Source organism: Sus scrofa, chromosome 14 (assembly GCF_054392235.1).
Source record: "Sus scrofa isolate SSC_HxYL_T2T_F1_AM1 chromosome 14, Sscrofa_HxYL_maternal_Yorkshire_Landrace_v2.0, whole genome shotgun sequence".
In the NCBI taxonomy this organism is placed as follows: domain Eukaryota; kingdom Metazoa; phylum Chordata; class Mammalia; order Artiodactyla; family Suidae; genus Sus; species Sus scrofa.
Window position 1 is genome coordinate 129,209,276 of NC_139396.1, and position 17,647 is coordinate 129,226,922.

Below are 17,647 nucleotides of genomic sequence, written 5' to 3' on the forward strand. Positions count from 1 at the left end.
TCTTCATCCATTCATCTGTCAATGGACATTTAGGTTGTTTCCATGTCTTGGCTGTTGTGAATAGTGATGCAATGAATTTAGGGGTACATGTATCCCTTTTTTTAACATTTTAGGGCATATGAAGTTCCCAGGCTGAGCACCACATGGGAACTACAGCTGCCAACCGACACCACAGCCACAGCAACATGGGATCTGAGCTGTGTCTGTGACCTACACCACAGCTCAGAGCAGCGCTGGATCCTTAAACCACTTAGTGAGGCCATGGATCGAACCCACATCTTCATGGATCCTACTCAGGTTCATTAACCACTGAGGCACAAAGGCAACTCCTGCAGGTATGTTTTTGAATGAAAGAATTGTCTGGATAAATACCCAGGAGTAGGATTTCTGGGTCATATGGTAGTTCTATATTTAGTTTTCTGAAGCATGTCCATACTGTTTTCCATAGTGGTTGTACCAATTTACATTCCTACCAACAGTATAGGAGGGTGCCCTTTTCTCCATACCCTCTCCAGCCTTTGTTATTTGTATACCTGTTAATGATGGCCATTCTGATCAGTGTGAGGTGGTACCTCTTTGTAGTTTTGATGTGCATTTCTCTAATAATTAGTGATTTTGAGCATCTCTTCATGTACCTATTGGCCATCCATATGTCTTCTTTGGAGAAATGTCTAAGTATTCTGCCCATTTTTGAAAGGGGTGGGGTTTTTTTGTGTGTGTTGAGTTGTATGAGTTGTTTGGAGATTAGGCCCTTGTTGGTTGCATCATTTCATAAAGCAGGTTTCATAAAATATGTTCATAAAGTAAAACACATTTATTGATACAATTAATGTTTATAGTTGCTGTATTCATAAATTTATGCCCAAACTTGGGAACAACCAAGATGTCCATCAACTGGCGAATGTATAAACAAACTGTGATACATCAATAGAATAGAATATTATTTCTTGTTAAAAAGGAGTGAGGAAGCAAGTCATGAAAACACACAGTGGAATCTCAAGCACATTACTGAGTGAAAGAAACCAATTTGAATGCTATGTATTGTCTAATTCTAGGTCTATAACATTCGGGAAAGGGCAAGATTATGGAGATAATGTAAGATCAGTGGTTCCCAGGGTCTTAGGGCAGTGAAACTATCCCGTATGATACTTTAATGGTGGATACAGGTCATTCTACTTTCATCAAAATCCAAAGAATATACAAAGAGTGAACTCTAGTGTAATCTTTGACTTTGATTTATGTCATATGTTATGTCATATGTCATGTGTATACTACTTGTCAATGTTGTATCACTGATGATAGGAAATGTACCACACTGGTGAGGGTTGCTGATGTTGGGATAGGCTGGGTGTGTGGGGAGGGAGTGTGTGAAATCTATGTACTTTTTGCCTAGATATATTTTGATGCTAAAACTGCTCTAAAAAATACATTCTATTTCTTAGAAAGAAAACCCAGAATCTGCAATTCCAGCCAGCCTGAAGTTTGCATTACCCTGTGACAGTGGAGGGCTTAATATTTATGTTCTCCTGTTCATTTAGACAGCAACAGAAATGCCATTTGTTATGAGACACCATTGAAGTGGAAGTCAAAAAACTGGGATTCCACTAGAAGGCATTTTACTAAGGCAGCAAGGGCATTCTGTCTCCCTGTCACTAATTGCTCATTAGAAAAAAGAAGAATTAGACTAAGTGATTTCAGAGATACCCTCGGTCGTTGTCTTAGACTCTTTCATTTTATAAAGAGAGATGGCTTCAGCAGATGGAATGCGGAGCAGAGAAGGGAAATTCATTTCTGTAGGAATAAATGAAGAAAGTGACTGTGTTTATTTCATCTAAAATAAGCTAGTGCAGTTGTTTTAGAGTTTAGAGCTGTGTAAGTTAGGCAGCCAAGTACTGTTTCTCTTTGTTCTCATAAAGGTGGCACCAAATCTTGGACTCACTCAAGTTTAAAGGTTACAAAAGTAAACTTTTCTGGCCCCCCTTTTAATCACATGGTGGAGTAATTATTAACTACATTGACATGTCTTGTAACATCATTGAATAGAGAGAATCATGAAATATTGCACACATTCAGTAAATGGTGACCCTAGTGACCTGAATTTTGTGTGGAGGAAGCTCGTGTGATTCATGAGATGGAAGATCCATTGTAAGGTGTACTATTTGAAGATACTGTGTCCCTCACCCACGTACTGACTCTCCAAGGCTCATTTCCTCATCCACAAAGTGGAAGTAATTTTACCTTAGGCAAAGGTAATTGAGAGAATCAAAAGAGTTATTATGGTGTGAAAATTGTTTTCCATTAGGAATAAAGCATGAATCCTTGTAAACATCAGGAATAAAACATTTGGGGACTAGGTCCTGACAAATCTATTTCTTCCTCACTAGAACAACTTGAAAATAACTGCTGTAATCAATTTAGAACAAATATGATGTCTTTTTAGCGCACATGTTTGTAAAGTACTGTCAGTAATCTAGTAAGGTTTTCTTATTCCAGTGATATTTAGGTCCTCATGGCCACTAAATATCATCTCCTGTTTGGGTCTGCCTGTTGTGGTGGTTCTGTGCTACGGGTCAGTTTAATGAAGTCCCTGCCACCTAACCTCCACTGAATCCACACCTTTTGTTCTCTGTAAAACCTCCCTTCCTTGCTGTTGATGAGAAGTTGAAATCTCATGGAGTAATCACAGTTTGACATACAAAAGGGAGCCTGGCAGCCACCAAGGATCTGGTCTTGAACATATCTCTGCACCACTGAGAACTTGAATTTTCTGTGAAATGTACTGGACCCAAGGAAAGGACATGCTTTTCTCACAACTACACCCACTAGCTGCAATCTTATGGTCTTAGGGTTCCATTGTAGCTATGCAACAATTTCTGACCCCAACCAATACTTCCTTAACAGGAACCCTTACTTGCCAGATCCAAGGTGTTCTTGATAAACAACGTATGTAATTTTGTGGCTTGCCTTTATAAGCCTCTCCCATTTCATAGTCTGGTGGAACACGAGTGTTCCTTTTTTCTTTTTTAAAGTTTAAAATTGTTTTGGCGTATAATTGCCTTACAATCTGTGTTAGTTTCAGATGTACAGCTAAGTGAATCAGTTATACATGTATCCGCTCTTTTTTGGATTCTTTTCCCATACAAGTTATTATAGAATATTGAGGAGATTTCCCTGTGCTACACAGCAGGCCCTTGTTACTTATCTATTTTATATATAGTAGTGTGTATATGTTAATCACAACCTCCTGCTGTATGCCTCGAGGCCCCTACATTTCCTCTTTGGTAGCCATTAGTTTGGTAAATGTTTCTTGAATCTATATCTGGCATGCTACAGTCCTGACTCCAAGTCAACCCCTCTTAGTTTCAATCAGGTCTCCATTTTCTAAAATTTTGATTAACACGGTGTGTACTTCACCTCATCATCTCTGATGAAGACAGACGCCAAAAGGCAATAGAAGGCCTTGTGTCCTGAGGCAGTTGGGATGCCTGAGGCATAATTTCTCAAGCCCTTCCCATGCAATGCTTGAGATTTCCTTTTCCCTCAGTTACCTGAACAAATTTTGCCTGTTTGGTGATGGAGAGGGGAGAATCACTACTTTTCATTTCTTCTCCTGAGAATCTGTGACCCTGTGTTCCTTTGAGTCCAGGCAGGGACGCTGTTTACTGTTATAATTTTGCAAACAGTCAGTCAGGTGCACTATTCAGAGTAATATTTTGAGAGACTTGGTTTTGTATTTCTGAAATTGTTTTGGGGGCAGCTGTGGTGTCAGTGAATGCGTTACAATGAGCATCAGAAGATCTCAGTTTAAATCGAAGTTTTGTTATTTATGAGCCAGGGGACAATGAACAGCTCTTCCATTCACTCAGAGTCCCCTTCCCCCCATTTGAAAACTGCAAAATCACATTCTCCATCTTCCAGTGTTTACTTTGGTGGGGATAGATGTGGAATTTCAAGGTCAAAGCCATGTTCATTTACTTAGGTAATTACTTTACGTGTGTTTGATCTTTCAAGATGTGTGAATTCTGTTAGTGTTAACCAAGAGCTTTGAGACTGGAGATCTGGTTGATATTTATGGGTGTTTATTTGGAGTTTGTTAGGACTGCAGGCCAGGAGACACATATCCAAGAAATTAGACTGTGTTCTTCAGGGGTACAAAATGCGGAAATTTATTTATTTCTAGCCTCAAGGGTAGATAATTGTTTTGTCAAGGATTAGGATTGGGAATAACAAGAGGATTCTTGATAGGTAAGGATTGGTTGGGGTTTGAAATGGTTACATAGATGTGAGGGTAGAGGGAACTTTGAAAATAGAAAATTGCAGCTAGCCTTCCTAGCATATATTCCTTCTGTTTCTCATCTTTTGGCTGCCCTGGGGCATATGGAGTTCCCAGGGTAGGGATCAGATCCAAGCTGCAGTTGCAGCAACAGCAGATCCTTAACCCACTGTGCCAGGCTGGGATCGAGCCTACGTCTCAGCATTCCAGGAACACTGCTGACCCCGCTGTGCCATAGTGGGAACTCCTAGCATATATTGGCTTGAGAGCAGCTAGTGGGAGTCCTTGAATTTGACACCGTTCAGATTTCAAGTTCTCAATGGTGCAGGAACATGTCTGAAACAATATCTATGGTGACTTACCTGGCTTCATGTTGGATGCCTGAACCATAGTTATTTATTTTTATTTTAAAATTCTATTAAATAGGTCGTCATTAACTATTTAATATAGAGAGACATGTCATGCTAGTACAGTACCTTAAAATCTTTTAAAATCTTTCACTTTCAAGGACGAAGTGTCCTGGTGTTAGATATAGCATTACAAAATCAACATTAAAAACAAAAATAAAAAAGGCATAGAATACACCGATAGTGCTCAGAGTCATAACTTCCCAGCTGGTCATTGATTTGAATCCAGTGTTAGGAGCCCTTTTTGGCATCTAAGTATTTACCTCAGTGGTTCTTAATCCTGACTGCACAGTGGAGTCCCTACCCTTTAAAAAGAAAAATGATCAATACCTGGACCAAACCCAGGACAATGAGACCAGAATTTCCAGAGTGGTAACTGGACACAGAGAAAACAGGCCTAAAGGACAGTTTATTTTTATTGTTATCACTGGGGCAAAGTTGACTCAGAATAGGGTACAAAGTGGATGTAATTGATTGGTTTGTTTCTATTAGAGGGACGAAAGATGATAGATCAGGGACCATTTAAAAGCTTTAGATTTCAGGCTCACAGTTGTATGTTTAAGAAGAGAAGGCATCATGGCTCTGGTTGTGGTCCTGGTGCCCTGTCTCTCCTGTCAGCTTCTCCTCCCACTCTGGAAACAGAGCTCTGGGAAGGGGAAGCTCCCACCTGGCCCCACTCCTCTCCCAATTCTTGGAACTAGTCTAGAGTTAGATGTTAAGAACATTGGCAAGTCCTTAGCCAATGTAACTAAGTTTTGTGCTCCTTTGTTGTGCTGCAAAGGGTAATTAAATTAAGCCCAACTCTAAAACTAATATATATTCTTGGAAGCGAGGTGTCAGAAATAAATCATTTTGAAGCAAATTACTCCCTGCAAAATTTGATATTTCTCTTGGCTTTTCAGGCCAGTCATTGTCATAAATAGAGGAATGAAATAATGTGCTTTGTGCATAGGGCAACATTTAGGTCTCTATAAGGAAGGTAGAATCAAGATAATGAAGTGGCAGAAGTTGGGATTGTTGGTTCCCTTCTTTGTTTCATAGCCACTTGCTATGATTTTGCACTGAAGGTAAAAAGTAAGTGACGTGTTTGGTGCGCAGAGATTTCCTTAGAGAAGCCAGGTCCTATGTAAGTTGTGTGTTTTCTTCAGGTGAAAGATGTGATAAGTCAGGGTCCAGCTGGTGGTCAGAGCATTCATTTGGATTCTGCAGGAAGCTGCTGTCTGGACCCTAGGAATGCTACAGAATGGACAATATTGTTCTTGCATGAGATGCTGCATGTCCTGGCACTGCCTCTATGACACTTATTCTCTTTTTGTCCGGGTAATACTAGCAGATCTCAAACTAGGCTGCACATTTGAATTATCTGATTTTTGTTGAGTTTTTACTTTTATTTCTTTTAGGGCTGTACCAGCTTGGATCTTCTGTATTGTAAGCATGGGATGCTAATAATGAAATAGAATTCCCTGACCTCAGTTTCCTTATTTATAAGTGGAGTAAATAAACCAGCTAAAGGTGCTGATAAGAGGATTCATTGTCATCTGGGTGCCAGTTACTCAGGGGATTGCCAGGCACATCACAGGACATCCATAAGTGGGAGCTCTAATAATTAATATCATATTTATGTATTAAGTTCAGAAATATTTGAGGCTGTGTGTGGCAGAACAAAAACATAATAGTAGCATGATAATACATTCTGCATCAGGCACAATATATTATCAAATATTTATTTATTTATTTATTTTTTTTTGCCATTATGCACATCTCCATTCCCAGCTCTCAAACGTCTGTGGCCCTGCAGGATCCAGATAGCAGAGGAGTAAGATGTGATATTCACCTTCTCTCACAAACACATCAAAAAAACCATCTACATGTAGAACGATTTGCACAGAACATCTACTGAACACTGGCAGAAGACCTTAAACCTCAAAGAAAGGGGAAGAAACACTCCACCTAACTGGGGAGAACAAATGAAGAACAGAGAGAGAGAGAGAGAAAGGAATCAGGACAGGGCTAAAACTCTTGAGAGGGAGCTGTGAAAGGGGAAAGGAACCCACACCCTGGGAAGCCACCTGACTAATGGGGAGATCAGCCAAGATGGAGGGACCTTGAAGCCTCCAAGAAAAGTGCAACAGCTGAACTGAGGAGGTCAATGCCGACAGAGAGCTGCACAGATGGTCAGTACCACCTCCAAGGACACCACAGCTTGAGACAGGTGGCAGGGGCCTGGGTGCTGAGACTCAGGCTGAGGAGGTCAGTTCTGGGGACAGGACTAGGGTTGGCTGTGTGGAGACAATATGTGGGGCTAGGGAGTGGTGTGCCAAGGGCTAGGGGATTGGAGTGCCAGAGCTGAGGGAACCTGGGAGTTGGTCTGGGCCCACATCAGAAGCAAAGTGCCATTGTTGGGAAGGCTGGAGGAGGAGAGGCAGCTTTCCATAGGAATATCTTTTACTGTGCATGTGTGGATTCTTGGAGGGCAGGGCTATGGGCACTAATGTGCCTCCTACACGGGCTATTGGCAATGGGCCCTCTTGGGTGGGCTCAGGGTGGCAGCGCCTCCTGCATGGGCTAAGTGTGATGGCACACCTCTTGCGTGGTCTATGGGTAGTGGGGGCAATCTCACTGCTAGGAGTCTGTGAATAGCCACGAGCTACAGCCCCAAAGGTTGCCACAGAGGAGGACCCTGCAACTGAGCACCACCTGGTAGTACTCTCACTCCCCTGGGAATGCACGCGGCCTGCTGCTGACACTGCCAAATGCTCCAGGCACCTTCTACACCTGCCTGAGGATAACTGCCACTTTCCAGGGCCCTGAAACTAGGAGCAGCCTGTGCCACCTGCCATGGGTTCTTGGCAATATCAACGGCCCAGCAACCAGACGCTTGCTACTAGTCTGGCCTGGTGGCTCCATCTCCTTAGAAGCACACACAGCGCCTATCAAGGGGTTAACAGCCTGCACACACTAAGGAAAGAGACAGCAAGCAGCCAAACCAGAAGCATTCCTTATACCAAAAATAAAGAGGAAGCCTTCACAAAATACCCAGGGGTGCTCTCACATATAAAAAGCCTTCCAAGCCTACGGGAGCTGTTTTCTCTAAACTCCCAGAATGAGAAAAATATAAGCAAAGTGAAGAAGCTCAGGAACCATTTCTAGTTAAAAGAACAGAAGAGTTCCCCCTTGACAGAGCAAACAATGAAACAGACACAGACCTCTGCAATCTAACAGACACCAAGTTCAAAAAGAAGACAGTGAAAATACTGAAGGAATTAGAATGAATACAAAGCAATTAAGAGTGTATATGAACAGTAATGCGGATTACTTTAGAAAGGAACTAGAACACACAATGAGGAGCCAGCCAACATGAGAAAGTTCATTTGCAGAGACACAAGCTGAGGGAAAGGCCCTGAAGAGCAGAATGAATAATGCGGACATGGAAGATGGAATCCTGGAAATCACCCAATCAGGACAGCAGACAGAAAAACAAATGAAAACACATGAAAGCAGCACCAGAGACCTATGGGATAAGATAAAGCTGGCCAATCTACACATAATAGGGATTCCAGAAGGAGAAGAGAAAGCAAAGGGGATTGAAAATATATTTGAAGAAATTATGGCTGAAAACCATCTAAATCTGGAGGAAGCAGATATCAAGATACAGGAAGAAGAGAGGGCTCCAGAGAAGTTGACCTCAAATAGACCCACACCAAGGCATATTATGATAAAAATGGCAAAAGTTAAAGAAAGGAGTCTAAAGGCAGCAAGAGAAAAACAAAGAGTTATTTTTAAGGGAACTACGCACCCCCCCCCTTAAGGCTATCAGCTGTTTTCTCTCTAGAAACACTACAGGCCAGAGAGAGTGGCAAGATATATTCAGATCACAAAAAGGGAAAAATTTGCAGCCTAACATGCTCTTACCAGAAAGAGTATCATTTAAAATAGAGGAATTTCTCCAACAAACAAAATCCAAAAGAGCAAAACAATCATAAACCTATTCTAAAAGAAATACTGAAAGGACTCCTCTAAATAAAAAAAGAACTAACTAAGAAGAAATAGGATGGAGGAAACCACAATTGGAAAGGAATCACTTAAATAAGCCAGTATACAGATCTAAAAGAAAAAAAAAAAAAACCTGCTGTAAAAGTGACAATAAACTCAACGAACAGCAAAAGGATAAACATGAAGAAGTTAACAAAGGACATCAAAGTTATTAAACATGGGAAAAGAATGTAAGAAAATATAAACTCTTTTTTAAAGAATCTGTTTGACCCTATATGACCATCAGGCTAAAGCAAACATATATGGGAAGGAATTAACATACCTGGAATGAAAACCAAACAATACATTCAGTAAAACTAAAGAGAGTACACAAGCATAAAATAAAAGGAAATCGTACAACCAAAAATAGAAAGGAACAAAGGAGTAACATAGAATCAACTGGAAAACAAGGTTTAAAATGGCAATAAATACATATTTATCAAGAATTACCTTAATGTCAATGGACTGAATGCTCCAGTCAAAAGACATAGAGTGTCAGACTGGGTAAAAGCACAAGAGCCTGCGATATGCTGCCTACTCACCTTAGAGCAAAGGACACACATCAATTGAAAGTGAAGGGATGGGAAAAGATATTACCTGCGAATGGAAAAGAGAAGAAAGCAGGAGTTGCAATACTCATATCAGACAATATAGACGTTAAAACAAAAGCCATACAAAAATACAAAGAAGGACAGTATTTAATGTCTTTCAAAGGATCCATTCAAGAAGACATTATTATATTCGTCAATATATGTGCCCCTAATACAGGCGCACTCAAATACACACAACAAATACTAACAGATGGAAAAGGAGAACTTGATGGGAATACAATAATACTAGGAGACTATAACACCCCACTCACATCAATGGACAAATCTTCCAGACAGAAAATCAACAAGGCAACAGAGATCCTAAATGACACAATAGAAAGTGTAGGCATAATTGATCCTTTCAGGATATTACATTGAAGAAAATCAGCATGTCCATTCTTTTCAAGTACACATGGAACATTCTCAAGGATTGGCCATATACTGGGGCACAAAACTAACCTTGACAAATTTAAGAGTATAGAAATTATTTCAAGTAACTTCTCTGACCACAATGGTGTGAAACTAGAAGTCAACCACAGGAAAAAGAAATGAGAAAAACCACCCACATGAGGACCAACCAACATGCTACTAAAAAAACGATGGGATAACAAGGAAATCAAAAGGGAAATTAAAAAATATCTTGAGAGGAATGGTAACAATAACACAACCATCCCAAATCCATGGATGCCTCAAAAAGAGTTCTGAGAGGGAAGTTCATAGCAGTACAGGTCTTCCTCAAAGAGAAGAAAAATCTTAAATCGACAACTTAACCTACCACCTAAAAGAATTAGAAAAAAAAGAACAAACAAAACCTCAAGTCGGCAGGAGGAATGAAATCAAGAAGATCAGAGTAAATTGATAAAAGAGAGATTCAAAAAATGATAGAAAAAGATAAATAAAACCAAGATCTGGTTCTTTGAAAGGGTAAACAAATTTGAAAAACCTCTGGCCAGACTTCCTAAGAATAGGAGAGAAACAATTCAAACAAAAGAAGCATTAAAGAAGGAGACATCTCAATGGATACTGCAGAAATACAAAAAACCATAAGAGAACACTATGAACAATTATATGCCAACAAATTTGACAACCAGAAGAAATGGACAACATTCTAAAGACATGCAGCCTGCCAAAACTGAATCAGGAAGGAATAGATCGATTGAACAGACTGATCACTAGAAATTAAATTGCGTATGTCATAAAAACACTCCCTACAAACAAACGTCCAGGACCAGATGGCTTCACAGGCGAATTCTACCAAACATACAAAGAAGAACTTATACCCATTTTTTAAAAAAACTTTTCCAAAAGGTTGAAGAACATGGAACCCTCCCAGAGCCATTCTATAAAGCCACCATCACCCTGATACCAAAACTGGACAAAGATACTGCCAAACAAGAAAACCATAGGCCAATATCTTTGATGAATATAGATGCAAATATTCTCAACACAATTTTAACCCACTGAATCCAACAACATATAAAAAAGATCATACACCATGACCAAATGGGGTTCACCTCAAGTTCATAGGGATGATTCAACATATGCATATCAATTAATGTCCTATACCACCTTAACAAACAAAACCACATGATCATCTCAAGAGGTGAAGAAAAAGCACTTGACAAAATCCAACATCCATTCATGAGGAAAACTCTTACCAAAGTGGGTATAAATGGAGAAAAGCAGAAAGCCTTCCTGCTTGAATCTGTAACAAGACAGGGATGCCCACTCACACCACTTTTATTCAGCATAGGATTGGAAGTCGTAGCCACAGCACTCAGACCAACGAGAGAAATAAAATGTATTCAGATTGGAAGAGAAGAGGTAAAACTGTCACTCTATGCAGATGATATAATAACTGTCTATAGAAAACACTAAGTACACACAAAAACTACCTGAACTGATCAATGAATTCAACAGAGTAGCAGGGTACAAGATTACCACTCAGAAATCGGCTGCATTTCTGTTTACTGACAATGAAATATTAGGAAAGGAATATAAAAATGCAATACTTTTTAAAGCCACACCCCCAAAATTAAATGCCTAGGAATAAACCTGACTAAGGAGGTGAAAGACGTACATGCTGAGAAGTATGAAACATGAATCGAGGAAATTAAAGAGGATTCATCAAAATGGAAAGATATTCCATGCTCCTGGATTGGAAGAATTCATATCATTAAAATGGCCATACTCCCCAAAGCAACCTAGAAATTTGATATGCAATCCCTATCAAATTACCTCTGCCATTTTCACAGAACTAGAACAAACTAAAAATTTTTATGGAACCATAAAAGACCCAGAATTGCCAAAACAATCCTGAGGGGAAAAAAACCAAGCAGGAGGCATAACTCTCCCAGGCTTCAGACAATATTACAAAGCTATAGTAATCAAGACTGTGTGGTATTGGTCCAAAAACAGACATACAGATAAATGGAAGAGAATTAGAGAACCCAGAAGTAAACCCAGACACCTATGGTCAATTAGGCTTTGACAAGGGGGCAAGAATATAAAATGGGAAAAAAAAGAGTCTCTTCAGCCAGTGGTGCTGGGAAAACTGGACAGCTGCATGTAAGTCAGCAAAACTAGAACACACCCTCACACCATACACAAAAATAAACTCAAAGTAGCTTAACAACTTAAACATAAGGCAAGACACCATCAAACTCCTAGAAGAGAACACAGGCAAAACATTCTCTGACAACAACCTTACAAATGTTTTCTTAGGTCAGTCTCCCAGGGCAAGAGAAATAAACACAAAAATAAACCAATGGGACCTAATCAAATGGACAAGCTTTTGCAAAACAAAGGAAAGCATAAAAAAAACACAACCTATGGAATGGGAGAAAACACTTTCAATCAATGCAACTGACAAGGGCTTAGTCTCCAAAATGCGCCAACAGCTCCTATGACTCAACAGCAAAAAGAACCAACAACCCAATTGAAAAATGGGCAGAAAACCCAAATAGACTTTTCTCCAAAGAACATATATGGATGGCCAACAGGCACATGAAAAAATGCTCACCATCACTAATCGTTACAGAGACACGATTCAAAACTACAGTGAGGTACCACTTCACACCACTCAGAGTGGCAATCATTGGTAAGTCTATAACTAACAAATGTTGGTGCGGGTGTAGAGAAAAGGGAACTCTCCTACACTGTTAGTAGGAATGTAAATTGGTACAACCACTATGGAAAACAGTATGGAGGTGCTTCAGAAAACTAAATAGAACTCTGATATGATCCAGCTCTCCCATTCCTGAGCTTATATCTAGACAAAACTTTCATTCCCAAAGATACATGCACCCCTGTCTTCATAGCAGCACTATTCACAATAGCCAACACATGGAAACAATCTAAATGTCCAACCACAGATGAATGGGTTAAGACAGTGTGGTCTATATACACACTGGGATACTACTCGGCCATAAAAAGAACAATGCAGCAACACAGAAGGAACTAGAGACTCTCATACAGAGTGAAGTAATGAGAAAGAGAATGCAAATGCCATATGATATCCCCGATATCTGAATCTAACATATGGCATAAATGAACCTATCTACAGAAAAGAAACAAACTCATGGACTTGGAGAACAGACTAGTGGCTTCCAAGGGGGAGGGGATAAGGACCAGGATAGACTGGGAGTTTGGTATTAGTAGATGTAAACTATTGCATTTGGAATGGATAGGCAATGAGGTCCTTTCCAGGCAACTATATCTAATCCCTTGTGATGGAACATGATGGAGGATAATGTGTGAAAAATATTGTGTGTGTGTATATATATGATATATGAATGGGTTACTTCTGTACAGCAGAAATTGACAGAACACTATAAATCAACTAGAATAAAAAATTTATTAATAAATTTTTTTAATAAAAAAAAAACTGAACAGAATAGAGAATCCGGAAATAAACCCTGACACCTATGGTCAATTAATCTTTGACAAGGGAGGCAAGAACATCAAATGGGAAAAAAGAAAGTCTATTCAGCAAGCATTGCTGGGAAACCTGGACAGCAACATGCAAAGCAATGAAACTAGAACACACCCTCACACCATGCACAAAAATAAACTCCAAATGGCTGAAAGACTTAAATATACGACAGGACACCATCAAACTCCTAGAAGAGAACATAGGCAAAACACTCTCGGACATCAACATCATGAATATTTTCTCAGGGCAGTCTCCCAAAGCAATAGAAATTAGAGCAAAAATAAACCCATGGGACCTCATCAAACTGAAAAGCTTTTGCACAGCAAAGGAAAGCCAAAAGAAAACAAAAAGACAACTTACAGAATGGGAGAAAATAGTTTCAAATGATGCAACTGACAAGGGCTTAATCTCTAGAATATATAAGCAACTTATACAACTCAACAGCAACAAAACCAATCAATCAATGGAAAAATGGGCAAAAGACCTGAATAGACATTTCTCCAAAGAAGATATACAGATGGCCAACAAACACATGAAAAAATGCTCAACATCGCTGAGTATAAGAGAAATGCAAATCAAAACTACCATGAGATACCACCTCACACCAGTCAGAATGGCCATCATTCATAAATCCACAAATAACAAGTGCTGGAGGGGCTGTGGATAAAAGGGAACCCTCCTGCACTGCTGGTGGGAATGTAAACTGGTACAGCCACTATGGAGAACAGTTTGGAGATCCCTTAGAAATCTATACATAGACCTTCCATATGACCCTGCAATCCCACTCTTGGGCATCTATCTGGACAAAGCTCTATTTAAAAGAGACACATGCACCCGCATGTTCATAGCAGCACTATTCACAATAGCCAGGACATGGAAACAACCTAAATGTCCATCGACAGATGATTGGATTCGGAAGAGGTGGTATATATACACAATGGAACACTACTCAGCCATAAAAAAGGATGGCATCATGCCATTTGCAGCAACATGGATGGAACTAGAGAATCTCATCCTGAGTGAAATGAGCCAGAAAGACAAAGGCAAATACCATATGATATCACTTATAACTGGAATCTAATATCCAGCACAAATGAACATCTCCTCAGAAAAGAAAAACATGGACTTGGAGAAGAGACTTGTGGTTGCCTGATGGGAGGGGGAGGGAGTGGGAGGGATCGGGAGCTTGGGCTTATCAGACACAACCTAGAATAGATTTACAAGGAGATCCTGCTGAATAGCATTGAGAACTATGTCTAGATACTCATGTTGCAACAGAAGAAAGAGTGGGGGAAAAACTCTAATTGCAATGTATACATGTAAGGATAACCTGACCCCCTTGCTGTACAATGGGAAAATAAAAAAAATAAAAATAAAAAAATAAAAAAAAATTTTTAAAAAAAACTGTGGTCCGTGTGCACTCTATATTTTGGCATGAAGCCTACCATGGTGTTGCGTGGATATGAAGCAGTGAAGGAAGCTCTGATTGATCTGGGAGAGGGGTTTTCCCGAAGAGGCAGTCTCCCAGTTCTTGAAAGAGCTGCTAAAGGATGTGGTGGGTGTGCCTGTGTGCATGTTCAGCACTGGAAATAGGGTAGGGGGGATGAAATATGGGACTTTGAAGTGTTTCCCTCTCCCATGCCCCAACAGAGCTTGGTCCACCTGCAAGGCTGACAAGTGTCAGCTGGCTCACTTCTTCCCTAGGACCTCCCTCCTAGTCTCTGAATCCTCTCTTTTTAAGACTCATATTTAGCAATGCAAAGACATGGAAGGAAAGCTGATGCTTCTCCCTCATGATGCTGAGGCATTTGGGGATGGGGAAGAGGAACATTAAGGACCGAGTTCAGGAGGAAGCCTGCTGCCATGTGGAGGAGTTGAGAAAAATCAATGGTGGGTGACTCTGTTCTCTAACTCTGACCTTAACGCATTGCTCTCTCTCCAATGATGTCCTTAGAAACATTTCCAGGGCTGCCACATCGTTCAGGTCAGTTATGGTTTTCAGCCTTAAAAAGGAGGAAGAAAAGAGAGCCAAGGGAGCTTTTGTGTTCTGTGCCTTTTGAGTGTTTACACCCAAGATGGTGCACACAGTGTGAGTATAAATGCCATTTAATCATTCTCTATGCTGAACCTTGTTTGCATTCAAGTCAAAAACATGAAGAATAGTTTTGAGTCATTTCCTGAAAGAGTTGGAGCATAATGTTTTTCCTATAGCATAAATGCATGCTGTCTATTCCAGAGCAGTTCACCAGGGAATACTTGTTACTTGGACATAGTGGGAATGAACCTTGTGGGGCATGAAACAAATGACATGTGTGTTCACTTAAGTGAAATGTATTTGCATATTTGGTCTCACAGACATGTCTGAGAGTTGCTTCCAGGGCCCATGCCTACAGTCCTGGCAGATCATAATGATGCCCATGGTTTTAACCATTTAGTGATATCTCATTTCAATTCCCATAAATTATGATTTCTCTTTAAAGGCAGCACTATTTTAAAAATATCTTTATTGTGTATTTGCCTTGACTGTTGAACTTTTTCCATTGTAATTTTCCTGTTTCAGATTTGGCCTCTCCTTTTGCCTTAGAGAAGTCTCTTTAACATTTCTTCTGAAGCCAGTTTGATGTTGCTATATCCTTCTCTCTTTGCTTGTCTGTAAAATTGTTGCTCTCTCCCTCAGTTCTGAATGAGAGCCTCACTGGGTAGAGAATTATTGATTGTTGGATTTGCCTTTCCATCCCTTTAAAAATATCATGCCATCCTCTTGTGCCCTGAGGGGTTTCTGTCGAAAAGTCAGCCGGTAGCCTTAGGGGAGTTCCTTTGTGTGTAACTTGTTACTCTTCCCTTGCTGCACTTAATTTTCTCTCTTTATCTTTTTCTGACATTTTAATGACAATGTATCTTGGTTTGTTCCTCTTTAGTTAGACAAGTTTGGGGCTACCTATGCTTCCTGCACTTGGATGTCTGCTACCGATCCCAGAAGAGGGAACTTTTCAGCTCCTGTGTCTTCAAATATGTATTCTGCTCCTTTACTTCACTCTTCACCTTCTAGGACCACTGTAATATGAATGTTAGTATGATTGTTGGTGTCAGAGGTCTCTTAAACTATCCTCATTTCTTTTCCTTCTTTTTCCTCTTCGTTGTCAGTAATGTCTACTATTCTGTCTTCCAGCTCACTGACGTGTTCCTCTCTTTCATTTAGGCTACTCATGCTTCCTTCTAGTTTTTTTTTTTTTTTTCATGTCAGTTATTATAGTCTTCATATCCTGTTTTCTTCTTCTTTATATTTTCTAACTCTTTGTTAAAAACCACTAACTTCTTGCTCCGTGTATCCATTCTTTGCCCAAGTTCTTTCATCATCTTTATGATCATTACCCTAAACTCATTCTTGGTTAGATGACTTATCTCTACTTCACTTAGTTATTCCTCTGTGGTTTAATCTTTTTGCATCATTTGGTGCATGTTCCTCAGTTGCTTTATTTTTCTATCTTGTTGCTTTTATGTCAATTTATCTGGTAGATTGCATGTATTTCTTGATTTTGGAGAAACGGCCTTTTGTAGGAGACATCCAGTGTATCCCAGCAACACACTTCCCTCTCATCACTAGAGCTGTATGCCTCAGGAGTTACCCCTATGTGGGCTGTGTTGTTCCTGTTGTTGTGGTGGGCTGACTGGTGTGGGCAACTGGGTAGTCTTGGTTGGCCCTGGTCAGGTTGGTCAGGTTGGTTGCCTGTAGCCACCCTGTGCAGAGGCTGCCAGTCACTGGTTGGCCAGGCTGAGTCATGAAGTGGTTGATTGTGGAATGCTGAGGCATTTCAGGGATAGTGCTGGTTCACTGGTGGACAGAGTCAGGCTTTAAGAGATCCCAGGACTGATCAAGATTCCAGGACTGATCCAAGAATGCGAAGCCAGGTTCTAGGGCAAGTTTTGTTCCACTGGGAGGCAGAGGCAAGTCCTGGGGTCGGTCTATAGGACCCAGGGATCCCAGATGTTAATCACAGAGGGACATATGGGATTGCTTGTATGTGGGGCTGGTTCCTGACACGAGAGGCTCTGGGTTCTTGGTGTCCTGAAGCTTGTGTTGACCTGCTGGCATGTGGGGCTGGGCTCACCAATCCCTTGTGCTGGCCTTCAGATAGATGGGTTGGGTGTGTAGTCTGCAGGGCTGTCATAGTCTTGGGGCTGGTGTCTGCCCACTGGTGAATGAGGCTGATCCTGAGCCTAGAGCAGGCCAATGGGTGGAAAAGGCTGAGGCTTAGTGGGTCTCAGGATTGGTGCTGGCCTGCTGATGGATGGGCTGCATCTCAGGGCTGTGGGCCTCTGGTTATTCTATGACTGGCGTCCACTGATGTTACACAGGCTGACCCCAAGTCTAGGGCAGGCTTAACAGTCTACTGATATATGGACTGTGTCC

At 40.6% G+C, this 17,647-nt stretch overlaps 1 pseudogene; it reads left to right on the forward strand.

Moving 5' to 3' along the window:
• Positions 1-5,256: 5,256 nt before the first annotated feature.
• On the forward strand, positions 5,257-15,834 carry LOC146397000 (cytochrome P450 2C9-like; annotated as a pseudogene).
• The last annotated feature ends 1,813 nt before the right edge of the window (positions 15,835-17,647 follow it).